This window comes from Oncorhynchus kisutch, linkage group LG27 (genome assembly GCF_002021735.2).
Source record: "Oncorhynchus kisutch isolate 150728-3 linkage group LG27, Okis_V2, whole genome shotgun sequence".
NCBI classification, from domain to species: Eukaryota; Metazoa; Chordata; class Actinopteri; order Salmoniformes; family Salmonidae; genus Oncorhynchus; species Oncorhynchus kisutch.
Genome location: NC_034200.2, coordinates 11,229,682 through 11,241,943, shown reverse-complemented (window position 1 = coordinate 11,241,943; position 12,262 = coordinate 11,229,682). Strand labels below are relative to the sequence as shown.

General features: G+C 42.4%; 2 long non-coding RNA genes across 2 annotated transcripts; one reads left to right on the top strand and one right to left on the bottom strand.

Annotated features, from left to right (window-relative positions):
- The first annotated feature begins 2,115 nt into the window (after positions 1-2,115).
- On the top strand, positions 2,116-3,783 carry LOC116357814 (uncharacterized). The gene is made up of 2 exons (XR_004205831.1): positions 2,116-2,272; positions 3,442-3,783. It is a non-coding gene; the product is annotated as an uncharacterized LOC116357814 (long non-coding RNA).
- Positions 3,784-4,966: 1,183 nt separating this feature from the next.
- On the bottom strand, positions 4,967-6,155 carry LOC109872370 (uncharacterized). Its single transcript, XR_004205830.1, has 2 exons — positions 5,467-6,155; positions 4,967-5,118 (listed from the first exon to the last, which is right to left on the bottom strand). It is a non-coding gene; the product is annotated as an uncharacterized LOC109872370 (long non-coding RNA).
- Between the last annotated feature and the right edge of the window lie 6,107 nt (positions 6,156-12,262).

The following is a 12,262-nucleotide window of genomic DNA, read 5'->3' as shown; positions in this document are numbered from 1 at the left end:
CCTGTTTCCATTGATCATCCTTGAGATGTTTCTACAACTTGATTGGAGTCCAGCTATGGTAAATTCAATTGATTGGACATGATTTGGAAAGGCACACACCTGTCTATATAAGGTCCCACAGTTTACAGTGCATGTCAAAGCAAAAACCAAGACATGAGGTCGAAGGAATTATCCGTAGAGCTCAGAGACAGAATTGTGTCAAGGCACAGATCTGGGGAAGGGTGCCAAAAATTTTTTGCAGCATTGAAGGTACCCAAGAACACAGTGGCTTCCATCGTTCTTCAATGGAAGAAGTTTGGAACCACCAAGACTCTTCTTAGTGCTGGCCGCCCGGCCAAACTGAGCAATTGGGGGAAAAGTGCCTTGGTCAGGGAGGTGACAAAGAACCCGATGGTCACTCTGACAGAGTTCCAGAGACCCTCTGTGGAGATGGGAGAACCTTCCAGAAGGACAAATATATTTTCAGAACTCCACCAATCAGGCCTTTATGGTAGAGTGGCCAGACGGAAGCCACTCCTCAGTAAAAGGCACATGACAGCCCGCTTGAAGTTTGCCAAAAAGCAGCTAATGGACTCAGATTTTTTTAAATGTATTTTATTTCACCTTTATTTAACCAGGTAGGAAAGTTGAGAACAAGTTCTCATTTACAATTGCAACCTGGCCAAGATAAAGCAAAGCAGTTCGACATATACAACGACACAGAGTTACACATGGAGTAAAACAAACATACAGTCAATAATACAGCATAAACAAGTCTATATAAGATGTGAGCAAATGAGGTGAGATAAGGGAGGTAAAAGGCAAAAAAAAGGCCATGGTGGCAAAGTAAATACAATATAGCAAGTAAAACACTGGAATGGTAGATTTGCAGTGGAAGAATGTGGGGTGCAAAGGAGCTAAATAAATAAATAAACACATAAAATACAGTAGGGAACGAGGTAGTTGTTTGGACTAAATTATAGGTGGGCTATGTACAAGTGCAGTAATCTGTGAGCTGCTCTGACAGTTGGTGCTTAAAGCTAGTGATGGAGATAAGTGTAAGATGATGAGAAACAACATTTTCTGGTTTGATTGAACTCTTTTGCCTGAATACCAAGCCTCACGTCAGGAGGAAACCTGGCACCATCCCGACGGTGAAGCATGGTGGTGGCAGCATCATGCTGTGGTGATGTTTTTCAGCGGCAGGGACTGGTAGAGGGAATGACAAACAGAGCAAAGTACAGCGAGATCCTTGATGAAAACCTGCTCCAGAGCGTACAGGACCTCAGACTGGGGCGAAGGTTCACCTTCCAACAGGACAATGACCATAAGTACACAGCCAAGATAATGCAGGACTGGCTTCGCAACAAGTCTCTGAATGTCCTTGAGTGGCACAGCCAGAGCCCTGAATTGAACCCGATCGAACATCTCTGGAGACCTGAAAATAGCTATGCGCCGACGCTCCCCATCCAACCCGACAGAGCTTGAGAGGATCTGCAGAGAAGAATGGGAAAAACTCTTCAAATACAGGTGTGCCAAGCTTGTAGCGTCATTTCTGCCAAAGGTGATTCAACAAAGTACCGAGTAAAGGGTCTGAATACTTACGTAAATGTGAAATTTCAGTTTTTTTTAAAAATACATTTACCTAAATTTCTTAACCTGTTTTTGCTTAGTCATTATGGGGTATTGTGTGTAGATTGATGAGGGAGAAAAACAATTGAATCAATTTTTGAGTAAGGCTGTAACGTAATAAAAAGTGGAAAAATGAAAGATATCTGAATACTTTCAGAATGCACTGTATATTTAAAACTCATATATAAACATATTTTTTTTATGTATGATCATATATTTTTAAGAACATAAATATCACACCCCCATACAAAATAATATATTATGGATATGTATTTTGATCATGAAAAATGTTCCACGAATTTTTTCCCCCATCAATTTATTTATTTATTTGAACTGTGTTCCAGAATGGCATATTTATGGCATATTTTTTTTTAAACACATAAATCTCACACATAGGGATGAATTACTTTATAATTGCATTTGGTGTTAGGCAACCTTATGATTACTTTGTTCCTTGTAGGTACTGTAGATGATACTTGCCATCTCATTTTGAGACTAGCTTGAGATGGCGTAGACAACAATAGAGGGCTCGCAGTTGGCGTACGACGCCTCCTGGCTGCCATGTTGGAAGACCACCGCCTTTATTCTTCTGACAACAACAACCGAGTGGCTTCCCCAAACTAAATGATAACAGTGCCTAAAGAGTTGATTCATTACCACGGTAATTTTCTGTAGAGTATTTGGCTGCTCTAACAAGGCAGGGAAGACGACGGGGAAAAAAACATGTTTAAAGATTCCCCGCAATCATGAAACACCATTGGTGACACCAGTGAGATAAGACTCAAAAACGGTCAGAAAAGCGAAGAAACCGTTTTGCTTGTAAAGGCCTGATCACAGACAGCTGTCAGTAACTGGTCTGCTACGATAATTTCATCACTGGTAAATCAAGTCTGATCGATTTCGAGTTTTGTTAGCAACAACACTAAATTAGCTAGCAGGATAGCCGGTAGTCTATCAATTTAGCATGTGTCGCGTGAGTTTAAAGTTTTAGGGAAGCTATTTTTCACCATTAAAATGCACATTTATAACAAAGAATTGTGTGCCTCTATCATCGCATTTGCAGACTAATGTAATTCTACTGTTCATGTGATGAGTAGATTGGATAGTGATAATTTAGACTATTATTAATAAGCGCGTAACGTTAGCGACATAAATTCATAGGCAATATCAGAGCTGTTTCCTTCGCATGGGAATAATGTGGCATTTTGTTAAACTTTTTATGCAATTATACTACACTTTATATGACGAGGAATTAGCAGAATGTTTTTTAATACGATGGTAGCCTACCCTACGGACACTGACAACAGACCAATAAAAACGAACTTCTCTTGAATGCAACCATGTTATCAAGGCCTATGAAAAAGGGGTCCTGGCTAAAATGGATCCAGCTTTTGATATTTGCTACGAAATATCAAATATGACGTTCATTTTTACAAAAACTGGATCCCTTCTAGCCATGATCATGAAAAAGGGAGCCACAAATTGTACAATATGACATCCATATTGCCTGGAGGACATTATTTTCCAAAAAAGCTCCAGTGGTTATATTTTATCATATGATAACCCAGTGAAAATTTGTTGAGAACTTTATTCATAAGTGAAAATGTATGCACATTACAACAAAGGAAAAAGGCCTCAATAGGATAGGACAACCTGCTGTGTTGACTATTGCTTGTTCCAGCCCAACAATATATGTCATCTTTATATGGTATTAACACCAGAATGAATTAAACACAACCAAACAATTAAGAGCCCTGATGGTATAGGTGACCTGAAGAAGTGATATTCTAACATCAGGTCTGCTTTTCATTTGTTTATGTACTACTGTAGGCTCCCCAGTTGACCTCTATTATTAAGACACCCATGCTGACTGGATACCCACTGTGAAGATGAGCAATGCTGCAGAAGCATCCGTTTCTACTTCTAGTACTTTGTCCTTTTCCAAATATGAAAGGAGACTTCACTCAATTATACAAGATGGTTGTTATATGATGTGCTTTGGTCAATCTGAATGATTCTGTTGATTCCATTTGAGTAGAGCACCTTCACTTTGTCAAGACAAAACTGTATGAGTATGTCAAATGTCATTTGGAACATGTAAAATACAACTGTTTATGATATTGTAAACATACTGTACTTTTTGTATGGGTGAAATTAAAATAGTAATCTTTGCTTTGCCTAGTTCCATTGAATAGAAAGTATTTCTTATAGCCTAACTATTTTATTTCTTAACAATTTAAACACATTTAGCATAGACAATGTAATTGTTGTGGTAGTCTTCATCAAACAATCTTCATTATCACAGTGCCACTCAGACCTTGGAGAAAAGTATTTGGCATTGGACTTGGTAGTAGTAGTTGTGTGTATGTTTTAAGCTAAGGATCCCATCTTGTGCTTCCAGACATTTCACCACCTAGATTACAAGGGTTGTATTTGAAACAAAATATGTAATGTCAGCACAAGGCATGTGCAAAATCTAGCATAATGACTAGCTTCATATATGTTGTCTACTGGTATCATTTTTAAATTGAGAACATATAGCTGAACAATATGTAAACAGTGTGTAATTTAAGATATCCTATGCTTCAGATGCATAATGTAAGGAAGGGGTGCATTGCAAATGCCCAAAAGGCAAAGGCCATTATACTGTGGGCCAGTGGTTCCCAACTCCAGTCCTTGAGTATCCCCAACAGTACAGCTTTAGTGTAGCCCCGGACAAACACACTTATCAGGCCCTCAATGAGTTGAATCAGGTATGTTTGCCTGGGGCTACAACAAAAATGTGTGCTGTTGGGGGTATTCAAGGACTGGAGTTGGGAACCACTGCTGTAGGCCTATGGCTGCACTGGCATTGTATGCCATTATCAGCTGCAAAATGGGTTCACATGGTTGATATCCTGAAAAAAATAGCGAGAATCAAATAAAACTAATTGGAGAGCTTATGACTGAACAAGAAGGTAATGTTCATTTGAGAAGACAGACAAATTTGAGACAGATTCCCTTCCCCTCTTTATTGCAGGAATGTGATCTGTGATTAATCAACATCAACACTAGTTAATCTTGAATAATAGTTAACAAGTTTAAACACAACTTTAAAGAGTCAACTATTTCAATGTGTATAAGTAAGCTAACGCATATGTAAAGGTTAGACATTTTAGTAACAAGTAGGCTATTATTACCAAAACAACTTCCGGTGAACCAAAAAAAGACAATATCAGTGGTGGCCAACCTCAAGCCACTGATCGCTGATCTACCGGGTGAGCAAACTAGGATACTGGCTTATTAACTAATTAGGCTTGATATATTGAATAAGGTGTTTTAGTGCTGGGCTAAAACAGAAGCATACACACCCAGCAGGGTTGGTCTGCTCCAGTTGTAATAGGTTTCTACATTGTGTGACTTTTAAAACGGTATATACTCCATGGCATACAGGGATGTACCCTTACTCTGTTGGGACATTCACTGGGACCTCTTCATCTGCAGACAGGCTTCGACAGCTCTCTGTATCTGAAGACAGAAAACATCACAAGGAAACAGGCTGCATTTTTTCCTTTCCATTATACTCAAGTTAGACAGCCCTTAATATTACGATGCTATATCACTCTGTTCTCAGTTTCTCTCTAGGGGCTGGAACTTCCCTATCCCGAGTAGCCTACTCTCCCTTCTCTGACACCTGGAAGTGCTAGCTAATCCTTTCACCCTCTTCCATGGCTGTTAGCTAGCTAACGTTACCTACCTAGCTACAAATGCATTTGGTGTTACAACGATAAATAAAGTACATCAAGATAGCTAATATGAAGTTAGCAAGCTGGTGATATGTAAAGTTAACTAACTAGTGAGTGACATTTTACTTACTTTAATAGGTTCTCCCACGGCCTCTGTTTTATGGGTCCTTGGAAAACTAAATAATGATTGTAGCAAAACGCAGCCAGTCATGTTGACGATTGGAGGTCTTTCATCTCCTTCTTCTATGAGGTTAACGATGGTTGCATCAAATTTGTTGCATTACTGCCAGACCTACAATACCTTATACTTTACTTAAAGTAGAAAAATGTACTAAATACCCATCTAACACTATATTCACTAATTTCAAAATGATTTAAAATAAAATGAACACCCCCATACTCCACTAATTAAATGTATTTATTCCTACTTCCTACCATCACCCTAAAAGGATGGGAAAATCACCACATCCTGTAACTCTCCTGCTGTCAAGTCATGCACACCCAAATGCCTCTCTACAGCTGCCACCACAACCTCAATTTTCTGAGACTTCTGATCTATTCCTGCAGTACAATTAATAACCATTGCTGTAAATGCTAAAAATCCAATCTTACTGAAACGTATTTAACTTTTTGGCCTATCCCTCTGTACTAGTATATCTCTACTACTCTCACCACTTCTCCCATCTTCCTCTACTTTCTCCACCGCCTCAGCATATGACAAATTCTGCTCTACTCTTAACTCTAGAAACCTCAACCTGCTTCTATCGCACGGGACATTTCTGATCCCCAGCTCCATGGGCACCCCTACAATTAACACATTCCACTACTTTCCCCAATACTACACATTCCTTTGTCTCATGCCCTTCTGCGCATTTCTCACACCTTGGACCCTCCCTCCTACACACTGCTGCCACATGCCCATAAGCTTGACACCTGTAACATCTTAACATATTCGGCACATACGCTCGTACAGGATAACTTATATATCCCATCTTCACTTTATCAGGCAAAGACTCGGCTTCAAAACTCAAAAGAACAGACACTGACTCTGTTTCCCCATCCTGTCTGCGTCGCATCAAACGCCGAGCATCACATACACCGGGAATCTTTGCCTTCAACTGGTCAACGTCTATATCTACCCCAGTTATATCTCATTTCATTGGTGCCTTTTTCTTGAGAACGAAACACTTCACTTACCTCCATTCGTTTTACTTCAAGCGCATTCTTCCTCTGCCCAACAGACACACAAACAGTTATCACTAGACCACTTCTAGTTACCCTCACCGATTCCACATGACCCAACACTTTTTTTCCACCCACCGTGAAACCACAAATCGATCAGCCAAAAGGCAAGAGTCAACTTTCTACATAAACTGCACACCTACTGTCACAGATTCTTCTTCATCCTGATCATCGGTGCATACATCGATCTCCGATGACTTTACCGCACTCCGATACTTCGCCCTTATTCACTTCCATTTCGCCTCCTGTCTTCTATCCGGCGTACAGCTCACTCTGCTTACACTTTCTTCCAATCTCCCTTTTTTCCGCCCGCCCGCTAACCGACCCTTTTCCTCCTCATCTCTCTTTTCCCCTCTATTCTTCACCCGTATTCCAAGTATACCTTTCCTTGTGATAATACTTCACTTTTCCTCCTGACATACATCTGGTTCTTGTCCTCGCAAGGGATGCCATTTAACTGTCTTTTCAAGGTAAAGGCGCTCTTCCAACCATCATCAAACTCTTTCATAGTAGAATGTACAAGGTGCAATTTTGAAAATGGGTCAAATGCATCATCAATTCATCTTGTCGTGTTAGTCATTGCATACCTTAGAGAGAGATGTATAACTTTTTAGAAATGTCCAGATCAATTAGCTCAGTTTTTTTATAGCGATTTTTTTAGATCATAGATATTGATGAACACATGAACACACATTAGACATGGCCAAATGCATAGAATTGCAAGAACATTTGCTTTAAACCTGTTTGTGTCATGAACAGTGTTTCTGCCCACAGAAATAGACTTGCACGGGATGTCCCCCAATTCTGGAAGGGAGGTCCCGATTGAAAAAGTTGGGGAATCCCTAGTAGAATCCACTAGTATTCATTCTGGTCTTCCAACGATTTCCATTGGGAATTGTTTATACCTGTTGCCACCAGCAGGGGTCGCGAAGGAGAATGAGCACAGTGGTTTGCTTCTCCCTCCTATTGCTTTGCTTTGTTTTGTTAAAAAGGTAGGTACACAGGTAACAATTTGAAAGATTTTATAAGGAAATCAGTCAACTGAAATAAATGAATTAGGCCCTATTCTATAGATTTCACATGACAGAATACACATATGTTATATCTGTTGGCCACTGATTACCTTTTTTTGAAGGTAGAGGCGTGGTTCAGAAAACCAGTCAGTATCTGGTGTGACCACCATTTGACTCATGCAGCGCGACACCTCCTTCGCATAGAGTTGATCAGGCTGTTGATTGTGGCCTGTTGTTCCACTTCAATGGGTGTGCCAAAGTTGCTCGATATTTGCGGGAACTGGAACATGCTGTCATACACGTCGATCCAAAGCATCCCAAACATGCTCAATGGGTGACATGTCTGGTGAATATGCAGACCATGGAAGAACTGGGACATTTTCAGATTCCAGAAATTGTGTACAGATCCTTGTGACATGGGGCTGGCTGTACATTATCATGCTGAAACATGAGGTGACGGCTGCGGATAAATGTCACAACAATGGGCCTCAGGATCTCATCATGGTACCTATGTGCATTCAAATTGCCATTGATTAAATGCAATTGGGTTCATTGTCAGTAGCTTATGCCTGCCCATACCATAACCCCACCATGGGGCAATCTGTTTAACACATTGACATCAGCACACTGTTCGTCCACACGATGCCATACACACTGTCTGCCATTGCCCGGTACAGTTGAAACTGGGATTAATCCGCGAAGAGCACACTTCTCCAGTGTGCCAGTGGCCATCGAAGGTGAGCATTTGCCCACTGAAGTCAGATACGACGCCAAACTGCAGTCAGGTTAAGACCCTGGTGAGGACGACAAGCTAAGACGTTTTCGGACAGAAAACGTTTTTCATCAGCGGTCTCAGATGGTCCCGCAGGTGGAGAAGGTCCTCGGCTGGGGACGCACTGCCAAATTCTCTAAAACAATGTTGGAGGCAGCTTATGGTAGAGAAATGAACATTCAATTTTCTGGCAACAGCTCTGGTGGACATCCCTGCAGTCAGCATGCCAATTGCACACTCCCTCAAAACCTGAGATATCTGTGAGATTGTGTTGTCTGAAAAACTGCACATTTTATAGTGGCCTTTTACCAGCACAAGGTGCACCTGTGTAATGATCGTGATTAATAATCAGCTTCTTGATATGCCACACCAGTCAGGTGGATGGATTATGTTGGCAAAGGAAAAATGCTCACTAACACGGATGGGAACAAATTTGTGCACAACATTTGAGAGAAATAAGCTTTTTGTGCATATGGAACATTTGAGAATATTGTTTCTCATGGTCTGAGAGTCTTTAGGTGCCTATTGGCTAACTCCAAGCGGGCTGTCATGTGCCTTTTACTTGAGGAGTGGCTTCAGTCTGGCCACTCTACCATAAAGGCCTGATTGATGGAGTGCTGCAGAGATGGTTGTCCTTCTGGAAGTTTCTCCCATCACCACAGAGGAACTCTAGAGCTCTGTGAGAGTAACCATCAGGTTCTTGGTCACCTCCCTGACCAAGGCCCTTCTCCCCAGATTTCGCAGTTTGGCCAGCTCTAAGAAGAGTCTTGGGGGTTCCAAACTCCTTCCATTTAAGAATTACAGAGGCCACTGTGCTTTGTGACATTCAATGCTGCAGAAATGTTTTGGTCAGATCTGTGCCTCGACACAATCCTGTCTTGACACTCTCCGGACAATTCCTTTGACCTCATGGCTTGGTTTTTGCTCTGGCATGCACTGTCAACTTTATATAGACACGTGTGTGCCTTTCCAAATAATGTCCAATCAATTGAATTTACCACAAGTGGACTCCAATCAAGTTGTAGAAACATCTCAAGGATGATCAATGTAAACAGGATGTACCTAAGCTCATATTCAAGTCTCATAACAAAGAGTCTTAATACTTATGTAAATAAGGTATTTTTGTTTTCAATTTGTTATAAAATTAGCAAACTTACTAAAAAAACAGTTTTTGCTTTGTCATTCTGGGGTATTGCATGTAGATTGCAGAGGATTTTTTTTATATATACATTTAATGCATTTTAGGATAACCAAAGGCGCTGTAAGTGACCAACTGGCTCGATTCGGTTTAACATTGGATAAAAGTAGAGACTCAGAGCTAGAAAATTGTATATCAAACACTACAGTTGAGGAACAATGGGAAAGTCATTTTGCTTTGAAAGTTGATAAACTAGTAACCTCACTTTTGAGAAAATGTCTCTTGAATATTTTGGTACCTACTGGAGAGCTCTTTTTTTGTCTACACCCATTCAGCATCGTTCTCTTAAAGCATTAGCCTCACCCATCTCTTTAAGGATTCACATGTGAGGCTATGTACTATACAACCAAAGACTAAAGACTGGCTTATACTGTGGGTGTGTTCGTAAATTGAATCTGCAGTGCCAGAGTGTGCTCTGGGCGTTCTGGCCGAGGAGTAGGGTTGATCCAAGCGTTCTGACCTAAAAACAGCAGTCAAGCACCCAAGCTAACTGGCTAATGTTGGCTAGCTTTCTAGCTACTTCCAGACACAAATGAGAGAACAGCTCACTCTGACCATTTTACTCACCCTAGCAGAGCTGGTTAGGCTGCTTTTATGTTATCCAGAGCGTTGGTGACTGCAGCTGTTTGCTGGCAACAATTTAATGAAGCTTTTTTTGCCAACGTTTACTGACGGCGGACAGCGCACTGGAGTCCCATGTGGGAATCATTCCATACCTCTTCTGCAAGCCTGAACCACTCTTCCACCGCAGGAGTTTCAGTCTGGCTCGGAGTTCACGGAGCCAGGACTGCTGATAACCCAGAACACACTAGAAGGGAGTCAGCCCGGGGGAGGAGTGTTGCAATGAATTCTGTGCGTATTCAGCCCAGGGAGGGAAATCGGGCCCATTCCTCCTGCCAGTACTGGCATTGGCCCCTTAAGAACCTCCCCAGCTCCCGGTTCATCCTCTCCACCTGCCCATTAGACTGAGGCTGGTACCCGGAAGTGAGGCTGACCGTGACCCCCATCTTCTCCATGAAGGCCTTCCATACAAGTGATGTGAATCGGGGGCCATGCTCAGAGATTATAGCCTCCTGGAGGCCATAGTGCCAGAAGACCTGCAGGAACAGTGCCTCCGTGATCTGGATAGAAGTATGGAGAACAGAGAGAGGGATGAAACGACATGATTTAGAGAATCTGTCCAATATAAAAAATATGGTGGTAAAACTAGAAGAGCGGAGATCGTGACAAAATCAATAGACAGATTAGACCAAGGATGCTGAGGCACGGGGAGGAGATTCCCTGCTGGAGCGTTCCAGGGGGATTTGGATTAGGCACATATGGAACAGGAGTTGCCATAACGAGTGACATCCTGCACCAAGGTGGTCCATCAGTACTTACCAGAGAGATTGAATGGTGCGGGTGATATCTGGATGACCAGTGATGACAGCCTTGAGCTCCCAGGTGCACAGCCGATCCCTTATTCCCCTGGGAATGTAGGTGCGCTCAGGAGGACAGGTAGCAGGTGCCGGTTCCCTCACCAAGTCCTGGCGAATGTCCACATCTACATCCCAGAGCACGGGGGCTACTACTCGAGAGGGCAGAATTATGGGTGTACTCAAGACAGGAACCTCTCCCGAATTGTAGAGATGGGACAAGGCATCAGCTTTGATGTTTTTTTAACCTGGGCGATATGTCAGGGTGAAATCGAATCTGGTGAAGAAAAGGGCCCACCTGGCTTGGTGCGGGTTCAGTAGCCTCACTGTCCATATGTAGAATTTAAGAGCAGTTAGCTTGGGTGCTTGACTGCTGTTTTTAGGTCAGAACGCTTGGATCAACCCTACTCCTTGGCTAGAGTGCCCAGTGTGCGCTCTGAACGCTCCGAGGTCAAAACGTTCTGATGTTGCTCTTGCTGCGGGCGATTCCCTGATCCACCTCTACGCAAACGACACCATTCTGTATACTTCTGGCCCTTCCTTGGACACTGTGCTATCTAACCTCCAAACGAGCTTCAATGCCATACAACACTCCTTCCGTGGCCTCCAACTGCTCTTAAACGCTAGTAAAACCAAATGCATGCTTTTCAACCGTTCGCTGCCTGCACCCGCACGCCCGACTAGCATCACCACCCTGGATGGTTCTGACCTAGAATATGTGGACATCTATAAGTACCTAGGTGTCTGGCAAGACTGCAAACTCTCCTTCCAGACTCATATCAAACATCTCCAATCCAAAATCAAATCTAGTCGACTTTCTATTTCGCAAAACAAAGCCTCCTTCACTCACGCCGCAAAACTTACCCTAGTAAAACTGACTATCCTACTGACCCTTGACTTCGGCGATGTCATCTACAAAATAGCTTCAAATACTCTACTCAGCAAACTGGATGCAGTTTATCACACTGACATCCGTTTTGATACTAAAGCACCTTATACCACCCACCCCCGAGACCTGTATGCTCTAGCTACATGTTCGTCGCCAGACCCACTGGCTCCAGGTCATCTACAAGTCTATGCTAGGTAAAGCTCCGCCTTATCTCAGTTCACTGGTCACGATGGCAACACCCACCCGTAGCACACGCTCCAGCAGGCGTATCTCACTGATCATCCCTGAAGCCAAAACCTCATTTGGCCGCCTTCCAGTTCTCTGCTGCCTGCGACTGGAACGAATTGCAAAAATCTCTGAAGTTGGAGACTTTTATCACCCTCACCAACTTTAAAAC